At 50.9% G+C, this 16,461-nt stretch overlaps 1 protein-coding gene across 3 annotated transcripts in view; it reads right to left on the bottom strand.

Annotated features, from left to right (window-relative positions):
* Positions 1 to 14,416, bottom strand: part of LOC116952076 (RNA-binding Raly-like protein) — a 159,229-nt gene extending 144,813 nt beyond the window's left edge. For 2 of the 3 annotated variants that reach the window (XM_032971110.2, XM_076074067.1), the window contains exon 1: positions 14,211 to 14,416. The gene's annotated coding sequence lies outside the window, so the exon portion shown is untranslated. The remainder of the gene's footprint in view (positions 1 to 14,210) is intronic. The other variant, XM_032971111.2, reaches the window with a different exon arrangement.
* Between the last annotated feature and the right edge of the window lie 2,045 nt (positions 14,417 to 16,461).

Here is a 16,461-nt window from a genome sequence, read left to right as displayed (position 1 = left end):
CTGCAGAAGGTCGACCGACACAAATCAGGTGTCGTGCAATATTTCTGAAATTGAATAAATATTCACGAGACAAAGATCCCCCCCCCAGTAAAGGATTAACAGACTTTTGGGGCAAGTGCTGGCAGCGAGTTGCACCTATAAAGGCCAAAACGATACACGAGGGAGTGAGCAAGGAGTGGCTGGAAAAAAAACGCCCGGCCGCTTTTTGTATACACAGTGCTGATGTTTACACACTGCACCCGGTACTCGGTTATGGCTGAGTCGACCTAGGGGAGGCCCAGGACAGGTTCGGCTATTTGTAACTGATGTTGGCCGTGAACGGGAATCGAACTTCGGTGGCCGGTTTCGTAGCACAGCGCACGAAGCATCAAGACACACACCGACACGCACGCGCATCTCCGTTTAGCAGGTTGGCTACGTACGGAGCTAAAGAAGTTCAACATACACACATACATACTGCCCATAGACTCAGCACTACCCATAGACTCAACACTGCCCATAGACTCAACATTGCCCATAGACTCAGCACTACCCATAGACTCAACACTGCCCATTGACTCAACACTGATCATAGACTCAACACTACCCATAGACTCAACACTGCCCATAGACTCAACACTAATCATAGACTCAACACCGCCCATAGACTCAAGACTACCCATAGACTCAACACTGCCAATAAATTCAACACTACCCATAGACTCAACACTGCCGATAAACTCAACACGACCCATAGACTAACACTACCCATAGACTCAACACTGCCGATAAAGTCAACACTACCCATAGACTCAACACTGCACCGCCGATTATCACGGTGGGTTAGGCAAGGTGCGAAATAAGTTCAACATACATACACATACACACTTTGACACAATGTACACGTGCGTGTGCAGTCTAAGCAGTTAGCGTGAAAGTAATTGCGATTAGTTTGCAGCGCACGCACAACAAACGCACGCGCGGCTTTTAAAACCCGCGTCTCTTACGAGCGATTGTTTTACAGGCGCAGGGGAACAGATGTTAGCGTTTAAGCGCAATTAATCTCAATTGCGATAGCGATTTATTGTCATTGTGCAGATTATTCTCGTGATTAAAAAAAAGACATATTCCGGTCCTCGTTTAGAAAGGAGACGACGATCGGCGTTACTAATTTGATTGTTTCGTACATTTGACCCCGTTGTTTTATGGGATGGACTTACTCCCTTCCAAGATGAATGTGGAATTTCCACAGCTTGCTCAGGGCCATCATTGGACTCGTTTCTTTTAGAATTGTTTTTTTTGTGTGTTTAGTTTGCTGTACCCCCCTCCCCCCCCCCCCCCCACACACACACACCGCACGGTTGGCTACGTACGGTGCGAAGGAAGTTCAACATACATACTTTCAACATGCGCACTGCCTCTTGCATCTGAAAGTAGGGAGCCGGTTTATTTTACTTTCATTGTCCATGGAGAGCCACGCTGAGCCGTATGGCTTTTTAACAGGAAGGGTTTTTTTAACGCGTTGGCTTTCGCGACCAATATCATCCATAAGAGGGTTTTTTGGGAGGTTAGATCGCGTAAATATATAAACATGTGTCGTTAATGCCGGAGAAAACCACGTGAATTATAATCATAATAAAGGGGTTTCTCCGGGCGTCCCCAGTTTTCTAACCCACGTGAATTATAATCATAATAAAGGCAGCTCGTCATTGATTGGTTTAAAACTTTTTCCGAATAAGAAGCCTCCTCCATAATATATATTTTTTTCCGGTTCGATCGCGTAAATGTTTAAATGTGTCGTTAAACTCGCCACCGCACGACACAGCCAAGACACAAATCTGGCTGTCGCCTGATGAAGCTAGTTGTAATTACTGGCGAAACGTCGTACTCAGACTGTTAAAAAAAATCTATTATGGAGGAGGCTTCTTATTCGGAATAAGTTTTTTAGCCACTCAATGACGAGCTGCCTTTATTATGATTATAATTCACGTGGGTTAGAAAACTGGGGACGCCCGGAGAAAACCCCCACGCCTCGTGCGAGGGGACAACGCTCTATCCCCGTACAGATGGAAACAGATGGCGATCGGTCCACTCGCTGTACGGCCCTTCTCCTAGAAGGGAGCTTCGCAGCCGTCTGTGCGGCGGTGATCCACGAACCCTCGCTGCTGCCTGCACAAGTGCCGGAGTTACAGGCCAGTCACGTGCAGCAACGGTGCTGGGGGAGACGCTACGCGCAATATATAAAGGTGCAGGCCTGCAATCGCCTGCTCACGCCACTGCTGGCGAAAGGGACTCCCGCCCCCTCTAGGGCAGTTGTCCTTAAAGTTTACTGCAGCCTTGCACCCCTTCTCAGCTGTTAAAAAAATATGAAAAGTGTTAAATACAAAGTAGTTTTCATCTTCTTTGGTTCTGTCGGTAAAGTCACCACGTAGAATGAGAATAAAATAATGAAATAGCACAATAAAATTCTCACGACGTTTCGGCCACAACGCAAGCGGCCGTTGTGGCCGAAACGTCGTGAGAATTTGTTATTATTGTTTGATTATATTTTATTATTTTATTGTTTCCCTTCAACGTGACTTTACCGAAAAAGCTAAGCATATATAGTTGTACAGTACTGATATTATTAGTTCTTTCGGTAAAGTCACGTAGAAGGGAAATAATAAAATAATAAAAATAAAACAATACAATTCTCACGACGTTTCGATTGCAACACAAGCAATCATAATCAGGTGTGAAAACCTACTCTTCAACAATCGAAACGTCGTGAGAATTGTTTTATTTTAATTATTTTATTATTTGCCTTCTATGTGACTACCGAAAGAACCAAGAATATGAATCCCTGCAGTCACGAAAGCTTTAAATCTAAATTTAGTTGTACTTACTTGCCCGTGCCTAATTTGTGTTTCGATGATTTACATTCTAAAAAAATCTGGCAAGTCTCGTACCCCCAGAAAGGGCATCCCGCACCCCAGGCTATGAACCACTGGCTCCAGAACGTATTTAGTCCACTCTTCCACAGTGGTCAGACACTTGGCCTACTCTTCCACAGTGGTCAGACACTTGGCCTACTCTTCCACACTGGACATACACTTGGCCTACTCTTCCACAGTGGTCAGACACTTGGCCTACTCTTCCACACTGGACATACACTTGGCCTACTCTTCCACAGTGGTCAAACACTTGGCCTACTCTTCCACACTGGACATACACTTGGCCTACTCTTCCACAGTGGTCAGACACTTGGCCTACTCTTCCACGCTGGACATACACTTGGCCTACTCTTCCACAGTGGTCAGACACTTGGCCTACTCTTCCACACTGGACATACACTTGGCCTACTCTTCCACAGTGGTCAAACACTTGGCCTACTCTTCCACACTGGACATACACTTGGCCTACTCTTCCACAGTGGTCAGACACTTGGCCTACTCTTCCACACTGGACATACACTTGGCCTACTCTTCCACAGTGGTCAAACACTTGGCCTACTCTTCCACACTGGACATACACTTGGCCTACTCTTCCACAGTGGTCAAACACTTGGCCTACTCTTCCACACTGGACATACACTTGGCCTACTCTTCCACAGTGGTCAGATACTTGGCCTACTCTTCCACAGTGGTCAAACACTTGGCCTACTCTTCCACACTGGACATACACTTGGCCTACTCTTCCACAGTGGTCAGACACTTGGCCTACTCTTCCACAGTGGTCAGACACTTGGCCTACTCTTCTACAGTGGTCAGACACTTGGCCTACTCTTCCACAGTGGTCAGACACTTGGCCTACTCTTCCACAGTGGTCAGACACTTGGCCTACTCTTCCACAGTGGTCAGACACTTGGCCTACTCTTCCACAGTGGTCAAACACTTGGCCTACTCTTCCACACTGGACATACACTTGGCCTACTCTTCCACAGTGGTCAGATACTTGGACTACTCTTCCACAGTGGTCAGACACTTGGCCTACTCCTCCACAGTGGTCAGACACTTGGATTACTCTTCCACAGTGCTCAGACACTTGGCCTACTCTTCCACAGTGGTCAAACACTTGGCCTACTCTTCCACACTGGACATACACTTGGCCTACTCTTCCACAGTGGTCAGACACTTGGCCTACTCTTCCACAGTGGTCAGACACTTGGCCTACTCTTCTACAGTGGTCAGACACTTGGCCTACTCTTCCACAGTGGTCAGACACTTGGCCTACTCTTCCACAGTGGTCAGACACTTGGCCTACTCTTCCACAGTGGAGAGACACTTGGCCTACTCTTCCACACTGGTCAGACACTTGGCCTACTCTTCCACACTGGACAGACACTTGGCCTACTCTTCCACAGTGGTCAGACACTTGGCCTACTCTTCCACAGTGGTCAGACACTTGGCCTACTCTTCCACAGTGGAGAGACACTTGGCCTACTCTTCCACACTGGACAGACACTTGGCCTACTCTTCCACAGTGGTCAGACACTTGGCCTACTCTTCCACAGTGGTCAGACACTTGGCCTACTCTTCCACAGTGGTCAGACACTTGGCCTACTCTTCCACAGTGGAGAGACACTTGGCCTACTCTTCGACAGTGGAGAGACACTTGGCCTACTCTTCCACACTGGACATACACTTGGCCTACTCTTCCACACTGGACATACACTTGGCCTACTCTTCCACAGTGGTCAGACACTTGGCCTACTCTTCCACAGTGGACAGACACTTGGCCTACTCTTCCACAGTGGTCAGACACTTGGCCTACTCTTCCACACTGGTCAGACACTTGGCCTACTCTTCCACACTGGACAGACACTTGGTCTACTCTTCCACAGTGGACAGACACTTGGCCTACTCTTCCACAGTGGACAGACACTTGGCCTACTCTTCCACACTAGACAGACACTTGGTCTACTCTTCCTCAGTGGTCAGACACTTGGCCTACTCTTCCACAGTGGTCAGACACTTGGCCTACTCTTCCACAGTGGACAGACACTTGGCCTACTCTTCCACACTGGTCAGACACTTGGCCTACTCTTCCACAGTGGACAGACACTTGGCCTACTCTTCCACAGTGATCACACACTTGGCCTACTCTTCCACAGTGGTCACACACTTGGCCTACTCTTCCACACTAGACAGACACTTGGCCTACTCTTCCACACTGGTCAGACACTTGGACTACTCTTCCACACTAGACAGACACTTCGCCTACTCTTCCACAGTGGACAGACACTTGGCCTACTCTTCCACACTAGACAGACACTTGGTCTACTCTTCCACACTGGGATTTCGGGCAACTTGCACCATCGATTTTAACTGCCGCGCCGGGAGATAGAAATCGAACCGGCGACCGTTGCACCGCTGTGACAGCGTCCAACCGTGGTCAATATTCATATCGATATCAGGTTGACGATGTTCGGAATTCCGACCGTTCGTGTGTGACGTATCGCTTCCCAGGCTTCTCAGGTGCCGGTCGGAACCTCACCTGGTTTTCATGAATGAAATAACAAAGATAAGGATGCCCTGTGTAGCCTGCACAGACTATCAGGGCAAGTGCTGTTAGAGTGCGTCTGTGAAGGCCGACACGGCGCACCGACACGGGGGTGGTGTGGATGGCGATCACGCCCAGCCGCTGATGTTCTACGTAACCGCACCAGTTACTCATTTAAGGCTGAGTCGATCTAGGGGGAGGCCTTGTGTCAGCCGTCGTTTAATCACGGCTGACTGCGACGATGATCACGATTCCCGGCGCAGTTCCAGATGTCGCTCTCCACCGATGTCAGCCGCAGCTGGGACTCGAACCCAGGTCTCCGGGTGTCGAACTCAGCGCCACGACCGCTGATAATAAGACAGGACACGTGCTTACACACACGTACGCACTTGTACACTGTCTGATGCCTTTCCCTCCGAACATCAGTGTCAATGTCAATATTATCAGTGAAGTTGGTGAAATGCCCAACCACCTAGGCATTGTTTTACAACCGTAAAACAATGCCTAGGTGGTTGGGTCGCCGGGTTCGTAGCGCAGCAGTGGGCTAACCGCTACGCTACCGCTCCCCACACACACACACGAAGACAAAGACCCCCCACCCCCCTCCCCCGTGTAGGCTTAACAGACTGTAGGGGCAAGTGCTGTTAGCGAGCACCTATAAAGGCCGGAACGGCACACGAGGGAGTGGGTGGTCAACCCCACCCCTGGTCGCCTTTGTCTCCCTAGTGGAGATGTTTACAGATCGCACCAGGTACTCATTTGAGGCTGAGTCGACCTAGGAGGGAAGCCAAGGACCGCTTCAAATAGTCGTCACTGGGTGTTGGTGGCCGCGAGCGGGAATCGAACTGGGCGGGGGGGGGGGGGCTCCAGGTTCGTGGCACAGCGTGCTAACCGCTGCACCACCGCTCTCCACGACATATCACGCACTGGAAACAAATAAGCACTCACAACAACAACAACAACCGCCATTCGCCACTAAGTGGCGGTTACGTCACCACGACGCTCGTGCCAGGCCATGTGCACCTTGAGGCCACGTGAAGTGTCGAATGCCCGCGGGCAGGAGGTCACGGGGCAGACCCAGGTGCCACGGGTCGACTGACTAAGATGACTGAGATGACTGGCTGATGCACCACCTGTGCCCCCTACTGTGCCAACCTGCTGTGCTTTAGCCACCCGGCGCTCCGCTCGTTGTTGTGAGCGTCGCTCCTCCGCCCTGAGTTGTTGTTGGAGGGCGACTACCTCCAACTGCCCAGTAGCGTCCTTCACGAGCCTCCTCCACAGAGGCCGATCTTGACACCGCTGGTACCAGTCATCGGCAAGTCCACTCAGCTCCACGTCCTCATGTACCACATCACTCCATCTCTTCTCTAGCCCGTGCCGCGCCCGTTTAGCCCCCTCGATCCGGCCGAACAAAAGCTGTTTCGGCATGCAGTGATTGGGCATGCGGGCTACATGACCCAGCCAACGCAGCCGTGCCCGCCGGAGGAGCTCACCGATGGGACCTTGCCCAGATCTTTCAAAGATTTGAGAGCTCCTCACACAATCCAGCCTGGTTAAACCCAGGATGGATCGTAGGCATGCTAGCCTAAATTTTTCTAACCGGCGAAGATGTTCCATTAGGGGGGTCCACGTTTCGCAAGCGTATAGAAGGGAGGGAATGACCGTGGCTGAGAAGACCTGAAGTTTAGTGCGGAGCGACAGACCAGGTGGCTTCCACACAGCGTTACGCAACCGATGAAAATATATTGTCGCTCGACTGATTCGGAGTGAGACCTCTGCTGTTAAACTGGAGCCGGTCATAAGCACACTGCCCAGGTATGGGAAACTCTCCACTCTCTGCACAACTGCCCCATCACCGATTGGGAGTTGTGGGGGTGGAGTGTCCGATGGTACAAAATACCCAGGCAGGTGCTTAGTTTTGGTGAGGCTGATGGTAAGCCCCATCTCTTAGTAGCAGGCTCCAGTCTCAGCAGCAGCGTCTCCAACTCTTCCTCTGAATGAGCAGCTATTACCAAATCGTCGGCATACATAACGTGGTTGAGCAATAGGGAGCCATCCCTTGACCGCACCCGGGCATCGATCAGCCTCCCATTATATCTGTACCATATGGAGATTCCCCGGTACAGCTATTGAAGGCTTCACGAACTACGTGGTCAAAATAGATGTTAAATAATGTGGGAGCCAGAGGACATCCCTGTCGCACCCCAAGGTGTACAGGGAATGGCTCTAACTCCCGGCCACGTAGTTTTACCCGGGCCCGCTCACCATCATGAAGGTCCTTAATGATCGTGAGCAGAGGGTCAGGTACTCCAAAAGCACGAAGAACAACCCAGAGCCCAGGCCTACTGATGGTATCATAGGCCTTGACCAGGTCAATAAAGCAGAGATGTAGGTCTTGCTGGAATTCCCTACACCTCTGCTGTAGTAGACGGACAGAAAATATGGCATCTGTGCAGGACCGCCCTTTCCTGAAACCGCATTGGGGCTCCGCAAGCCTCTCCTCAGCGTGCCTGGCAAGTCGATGTTAAATAATCCTTGCCAGGACCTTTTCCGGCACACACACACTCACACACACACTCACACACTCACACACACACTCACACACTCACACACTCACACATACACACTCACACACTTACAAACACACACTCACACACTTACTCACACGCACACACACGCACACACTCACACACTCACACGCTCACACGCACACTCACAGGCACACTCGCACACTCACACACACTCACACACACACTCACACACTCACACGCACACTCACACACTCACACACACACTCACACACACGCTCACTCTCACACACACTATCACACACACACACTCACATACACACATCTTTACACGTGCGCATGCCGAAAACTCAACACCCATTTATCTACCCGGCGGTAATGTAGTCGTTTGACTCAATATCTGTTCGCACCTCATTGGATATTTTCCCCGATGATTTGTTGACTGTTATTCCGATATACGCGAGACTCCTCTGGCATTCCATTCGGTCAATCGCGTCTGCGTGCTCCGTATTATTATTACAGTACGTTGTTATTGTTTATTATTATAACCAACACGCTGGTTTACCCTCAACGAGTCTCGTGACTTATTCTGGAGGGTCGTTGTCGCGTTGTCGCCAGGGTCGTGGGCATTAGCTGGTCAAATATTAATAGTTTAGCTCTGCTGTGTGCAATTGGGTGCCACAGTCGTGAGATGTTAACGACCTCGCCTGGTATATACAGGAGGTCGTGGGTTCGATCCCGACCCTGACGTCTGCTGTATATTTGGAGTTTGAATTTTCTCACTTCCTGTGGTGAGATGTTAACTAACTCGCCTGGTATACAGGAGGGCGTGGGTTCGACCCCTTCTCTTACACCTGCTGTATATTTAGAGTTTGCATTTTATCTCTCCCCGTGGAGAGATGTTAACTACCTCGCCTGGTATACGGGAGGTCGTGGGTTCGATCCCGACCCTGACGTCTGCTGTATATTTGGAGTTTGAATTTTCTCACTTCCTGTGGTGAGATGTTAACTAACTCGCCTGGTATACAGGAGGGCGTGGGTTCGACCCCTTCTCTTACACCTGCTGTATATTTAGAGTTTGCATTTTATCTCTCCCCGTGGAGAGATGTTAACTACCTCGCCTGGTATACGGGAGGTCGTGGGTTCGATCCCGACACTGACGCCTGATGTATATTTGCGTGTCTGTCTCTCTCCCTGTTTTCGTGTGAATTTTTCACTTGGTCCTCCAGTTCTTCCCTCCAAATTTAGATTCAACACAGGTTTAGAGTATTTGGCTGGTATACATTTCCACGTGATAAACCACTTCCTTGAGCTATAATTTTGTGGCCAGGTCGCTTCGGAAAAAGAACCGCATAGCTGAGTGGGCCTTACCTGGAAAAATATATAAATAGTTTAGTAATCGCAATGGGGTAGTTTTTGCCGGTGATTGTTTCCAACTTTTGGAGTATCATGCTGGCACACTGACGCCACGGGATCTTTAGCGTCAACTCTGGAAGCTGACGGCGTGTAGTAGTTTTCTTTTTGTTTGAACGGTTAACACACCCGCAAGTATTAGCAATAATAATAATTTAAACTTGTAACACACCGCATGGTACTCACTTGGTCCCGTAGAGAGAGAGAGAGAATGACTCAAGGGCGCGAGGAGGAACTACAACGGAGCGAGAAGGCGGCAAATGCCCAAGCTCTGCAGTCTTCTACATATGAACCCTTTTCCCATTCTGATGACGTGCGTGTACATCATCAGTTTTTCTTCCGATTCAGTTCCGATGACGTACGTGTACGTATCTCTACCATACGTCATCGGAACAGATTCAGAAAAAAAAACTAAAATCACTTTATCGGGACACCGAAGCTCCCACAAGGCCACGCGGGAGGGCGTGTGGCACAGTTTTGTGGCAGCTATATTGTAGATTGCGGTTGCGTCGATATGATTCTCTGCAGTGACTACAACGTTTTTTTATAAACAGCGGCGCTACGCATCTCTAAATAAAATTAGCCCTGAGCTGCTCGCACGTTCCAAGATTCAGCGGCGAACGGGACCCACACCCTGCAACTTGCAGACGTCTCAGAACGGAAAGGTTTAAGGTTTTATTGGCCGATCAATGAGTGTTTATATCTGGGAGTAAATCAGAGCACCCGGAGAAAACCCGCACGTGCGAGGGAGAAACTCTCTATCCCATCCAGACGGAACAGGTGGAGGTCCACATTTTTTGCTGTACTCTACCGCCTTCTTCTGGCGAGCCAGGGTACGACGCCTCCTCGATGCCCGCGGGAAGATGGGAGCCTCGACACATTTGTGCGGCGATTCGCCAACCCTCGCTGCCTTTGCAGTGGTGGGGATCACAGGCCACGTGCTACCGCCGCCGGACTATTAACCGAGATGGCCGCTGGAATTCGAACCGCGAATCTCTGCGACGGCAAGCGACGGATGCGCCGTCGCTGGGCCGCGTCCCTCGCATGCATGAAGCCTGGAGAGCTGAATGGAGTTCAAAAGAACTCACAAAGAATCACCTGGTTCGGAAAGAGCCAACACAGAAGATCCCTGGGTTTGATCTTCCACGAAGCTCACGGTCCACCCTAAATCGCGTCCGCACGCACCATGGCAGCAGATGCTGATACCCGATGCGCAAATGGAAAATAAAAAAACCCTCCAGTAGTAGTGTACGACTGTGGTCACCCAGAACGGGAGCGAATCATGGTATAACGACGCGATGCCCCGGTCCACAAATGTACGAAGGAGACATCACGGCGACGGTCCACTAACCCCGCTGCTCCTGCTGACGCGGTTGTCTGGCTTAACCACCCGAATGTGAAATTGTGGGTTGCTGCTCCGCATCTTTCATCATCAGGAGCCGTACGAAAGAAGAAGAAGGAGGAGACTCGAATGCAGATGGAAAAAAAAACCCGCTGCCACGGCCCCAATTCTGGCACCGGCTTGGGTGCCATGGGGCGACTGAGGGCACAATGCGGTCACAATGCAGTGCTCCACAGCCAAGCGGTCTCGCCTATGCCGCACGTGGCCTGTAACCCAGCACTGTGGAGGCAGCAGCGAGAGGGGTCGGTGGATCACGCACAGATGTTATGAAACTCCCTCGCGGCGGGAGGACGTCGTGGCGGTGCCATAACCCGGGCTCACCGGGAGACGGCGTGTACAGAAAAGCGTGGACTAATCGCCGCTTCACGGGGATTGAGTGTTGCCCCCTCGCGCAAGGTGTGAGATTTTCTCCGGGCGCTCCGGTTTTCTCCCAAAGCGTTGAACGAACACAACTCATCATTAACCAACTGAAACCATCTTACAAATAAATAAATAAAAACCCCAATGTAGCAGCAGCTGATAAAGAGGCATGCGACTCAGACGTGGCTCCCCTGGATAAACAAATGATACTAAACTAGACTTCACGAATAATCCAAGTGCGACCGATCTCATCGCAAGGAGCAGTGGACACGTTGAGGGCATTGCGCTGGGAGGTACAGGTGATGATTGGTGTTGGGGGGAGGGGGTAAAGTGGGATAGTGGTGGCGCTAAGGCAAACCAAAGCGCAAGTGTGAGAGCCCCAAGCAGCCCAAGGGGGCTCCGGGTTCATTAAAACATAAACGGGAGGCGACATCAAATATCGTCTCAATTTGAATTCCTAATAAACGTAGCTTTGGATAATGAACACAAAAAGAAAGTCTCTCTCTCTCTTCTTCTCTGTGCTGATCGCGCTGTGTCTCTACTCTCGTCTCGCAATGTATCGCATCTCGTCTCCACTTCTGTATCTCGCGCCTCCGATCAGCGCCGTCGGCTACCGTGCGGTGAGAAAAGTTCACAATGCAGTGCTCCCACACTTTCACGTGTCGGCTACCGTGCGGTGAGAAAAGTTCAGCGTACGTGCGCACGTCTCGCCGCCGTACTTTATCGTTTCGTTCCGCGTCTCGTCTGTCGGCTCACGAGGATTCTATTCATTGGCAGGTGCCCCCGTGCCCCCCCCCCCCTCTCCACTCCCCGTTGCGCTAGGATCACTACTGGTTTCGTGGGGGGCGCGGTAGAGTGGAGAGAGACAGGGACGCAGTCGGCCCGAGGAAGAGGTGGAAGGAAGAGGTGGGGGAGGGTGGGGTGCAGAGAGAGAGGAGGTTGACCAGCAACAGCATCGTAGGACGTTCCGACAGCCGGCAGAGTTATTAGGAAGCCACTGGAGCTCTGTATGTCCTTTGGAAATCTAGATTAAAAAATATTATTTTTGGCGTCAGGAGTCGCGGGGTGGGCGGCATCGCGATGAAGCCCGTTGCTCTCCGAGCGCAGAAATCCCAGCCGTGAGCCAGTACGAATAAAATACAGCTGCCAAAAACATATCAAGAGAATTGTCATTCTAATAATTCATCATTATCGTTATCGAATGCCTTTCGTTCAACTTTTGCCATCAGAGTCGTGTCATGTGGTGAAGAATACATTCAATGTCTTGGCTTTGGGAACGGCCTGTGGAAGTTACCAGCACCGAGCTACTGCCGAAGATCCCTTTGATTGACGACACTCGAAGGGACGCGACACTTTCACACGTGGCCCGCTACCCACACTCTCACACGTGACCCGCTACCCACACTCTCACACGTGACCCGCTATCCACGCTTTCACACGTGGCCCGCTACCCACGCTTTCACACGTGGCCCGCTACCCACACTCTCACACGTGGCCCGCTACCCACACTCTCACACGTGGCCCGCTACCCACACTCTCACACGTGCCCCGCTACCCACACTCTCACACGTGGCCCGCTACCCACACTTTCACACGTGGCCCGCTACCCACACTTTCACACGTGCCCCGCTACCCACACTTTACCCCATCACACGCGAGCTGCCGATCGATCAACTGCGGTGTACAGTACCAATCCGGGATACATACTGCTGAGTTGACAGAGGTGGGTGTGGGGATTTTCAGATGAGCTTCTGCGGCCGTCTGGAACGCTCTACCTTCCGATATTAGGAAGCTGCTGGAGCGATGCACTTTAAAATAATCAAGATTGAAAACTCATTTCTTTAGAACTGATTTTCGTGTTTAGTTTGTTGTCCTTCCCCCGCACATCCGGTTAGCACGGTTGGCTACGTACGATGCGAAAGAAGTTCAACATACGCACATACGTAACAAACTCGCGCCGTTATTGTTTCAGACTGCTACGCCGAGAGATGGAATCGAATCGACGACCTCCAGTGTGCGGGCAACAATTACACAGCATCCCCTCCTGCTTGTTTTAAAATAAAATACAAATAAATAAAAAATACATGCATCGGCCTATATAACCCTTTTCAGAATATATATACGAAAAAATAACTTCCAACGTGAAATTCTGTCCATAATAAAGGGTTTTGGGTTAGATCGCGTTATTTATGAATGTGTCCACAACCCCACACAACCCGACGCGGCCAATCAGTAAAACATGTGTCACGTTGACACCGGTGTGTTGAAATTCCGCGTCTAAAAATATTCGTGTAAATTACCTGTTACATTTACCCTGAATGCATCAGAGAAGTCACTGTACAAAATAAATATAGCATCGGCGAATTCTGCTACATCATAATAATCATAATTTATCATTGATTGGAGGGGGGGGGGGTGGTGAAGGGCTTCACTTCCACCGGGAGAACGACCTGGACATTGTATTAACTCACCCGGCTCGCCACATCCAGTATACATCTCGCAAAATGTCTGTGGCTGTGCGAGACGCGTGCCGACTCCTTCTCGAGTTGAAACGGCGACTGAAGAAAAAATTCAGTGATAAATTTAGTCGTGCTGCTGCTGTTGCCGCTGTTGTTGCTATAGCCAGGTAACAATCGGTCACGGATTTGTTATTTGCTCGTGAAATCTGAACTTGGGGGTGGCGAAGCGAGAGGCCGCTTGAATCAAACGACACCACCACCAGGGTGAGGCCAAACAAAACTAAAAAACCCACGGGGACATGGACACCTACGAAGGTGGCAACCTTCTTAGGCTGACACTGGACCAACGCACTCACAAACCGAGCGAGCGAGCGAGACGGAGCCAATTTAAACAAACACCACCACCACGCAAAATCCTCCCCGCAAACACACTTATCGACAACAACAACAAACCGAAAGTGAACATGATTACGATGATCAAGATGATGAAGTTCGAAGCGCATCAAACAAATAAAAACGTGTCAACTCTGGCTGGTTCGCTGGGGGGGGGGGGGGAGGTGTTGAGGAGAACCCCAAAAATCGCGTTACCTTCCAAGCAAGGCGGAGAGAGACAGGAAGGTGGTTAGGTCAGCCTTCCTCGCCGCCTCGCCGTCTGATGTACGATCATTATTGCCTTTGCAGTCCTGCCTCTCCTGCTTATGTCACGATCCTGGGGGAGGGAAGGAGCTGCATTGCTGCTCTGGATCGCGCAGGAGGGAGGATGGAGAAGGGAGGGAATGGGCGTGCGTGTGGGAGGAGATGTGGAGATTTTAGTCTTTAAAGGAGGCTCGTATAACGCTCTCTCTCTCTCGATCTCTCTCGCTCTCTCTAACCTCTCGCTCTCTCTCTCTCGTTTTTTTACGATCAGAGGAAACAAGAAGATGCTCGGTATAGTCGGCACTTTGCTTCGTTCATCATTTCGTTTTTTTGTGTGTTTTTGTTCAATGCTTTGCTTTATGTGCCCCCCACCCCCCCTTTTAAACGAAAGATTTCGCGCTCTGCCCTCCTTCTTTTACCCCTTCCCTCTCTCTCTACCCCCTCTCTCTACCCCCTCTCTCTCTACCCCCTCTATCCCTACTCTGTGTCTATGTTCCCCCTGTTTTCCATTTCTCGCTCTCTCGCTCTCTCTCGCGCTCTCTCTCCGGCACCGCCGGTCCCAAACCGACCGAGACTTCTTTCGCGGGGCAGCCTTCGTCTGAGATGACGTCATTGACGGAGGGAAATCCTTGGAGTGGGGGGGGGGGTTTAGGGGGTTGCCCCATTGCAATATCGTGTCGAGGGGGTGTGGCGGGGATTTACTCCCTCACCCAATAATATCCGGCCCGGGTGCCCGGTTACGACTTGCATGAGTAGCTGGCATATGTGATTAGTAGCCACAGCCACAGCAAGATGTAATGGTGGATGTGGTGTGTCGCCAAGCCGGACCGATCTCAGAATCAGAATATGTATTTCTACTGGAGGAATCCGATAAGCTGATGAAGCTATTTTTCACAGATGTCCAGTAGGGTGGGTCAGAACGTTATAACAACAAACCATACGAAAACACGATAGCGGGGCATAGTACAGAAGATGAAAACAAATCACTATTGGGGTTCCGCAGTGGCGAAATGTGAACTCCCTCGCCTGGTATGCAAGAGGTCGTGGGTTCGATCCCGACCCTGACGCCTGCTGTATATTTGGAGTTTGTGTGTCTCTCTCTCTCATCATTATCACGGTGGCTGGGAGATGTTAACTACCTCGCCTCGTATACAGGAGGTCGTGAGTTCGGTCCGTGTCACCTCTCCTCTCTCCCCGTGGTCGCGTTGATTCTTCTCCGGGTCGTCTGGTTGTTCACTCCACATTTAGAGGCGACATCACCACGCGTTTGGCTACACTACACGTCCACGCGACAAGCCACTTCGTTGGTCGCTCAATTGTGGCCCGGTAGCTTCCGAAAAAGAGCTACGCAGCTCTGTGGGCCTTACCTTGTGAAATAAAAAAAAATAGCGAATCGTTTAGGGGCCGTCCATAAATGACGTCACGCACCAGAGAAATATGACGTCACATTAAAATGCGCAACTTGAAATTAATATAGACAACACGTTCTACTTAATCAAATATACTTTTTAATAAATGTTTTCTCCAACATCAGAGTGCAGCGCCACATTAAATACGCACTACAATGACAATAGTTCAAAGCGATTTGAAGCATGTTTTATATATTTTTTTTGGGGGGGGCAGAGCTTTCTGACGTCATACTTGAGGGGGGGGGGTCTGACTTTTTGTGACGCCGTGTGACGAAGGGGGGGGGGGTCAAAATTCGTCCAAAATCGCGTGACGTCATTTATGGACGGCCCCTTAGTTTAAGGCCCGCGGGTCACTGGCGGCACCTGGTGGTCTTTAGTGCGGCTCCTGACGATACACAGCACGTGTGACCACCTCCCATCTCCTCCCATCATCATCATCATCGTGCCGCTGTCAAACCCCCAATGGTTTTCAAATGGTGTGGCGGCGGCCTTCATCACACTGGTGATATCTTATCGGTGAAAGTGCTTCACCCGTCCCCCCCCCACCTCTGAAAGCGCGTGAAGAACACCGAGCCAGAGGCGCCGTGGCCTCACCGCGCGCGCCTGGGACGCGCACGCGCTCTGTGCGAGCGCGTGCCCATCTCTCTCGCGCCGTCACCGGCAACCAGGCGAATGACGCGTGGGGGTTTTGGGCTGCGATTGCCCCCGCTTTGCTGCTTGTCCGCCGGTGCTCGCGCCTCCTGTAAAGTGGCGGTCATTACTCGAGCGGGGAGCGGTGGCGCAGCGGTTAGCGC

Source organism: Petromyzon marinus, chromosome 45, assembly GCF_048934315.1.
Source record: "Petromyzon marinus isolate PM22_M1 ecotype Great Lakes invasive population chromosome 45, UKy_Petmar_22M1.pri1.0, whole genome shotgun sequence".
Classification (NCBI taxonomy): domain Eukaryota; kingdom Metazoa; phylum Chordata; class Hyperoartia; order Petromyzontiformes; family Petromyzontidae; genus Petromyzon; species Petromyzon marinus.
The sequence above is the reverse complement of the archived record's forward strand: the minus strand, read 5'-3'. Positions and strand labels throughout refer to the sequence as shown.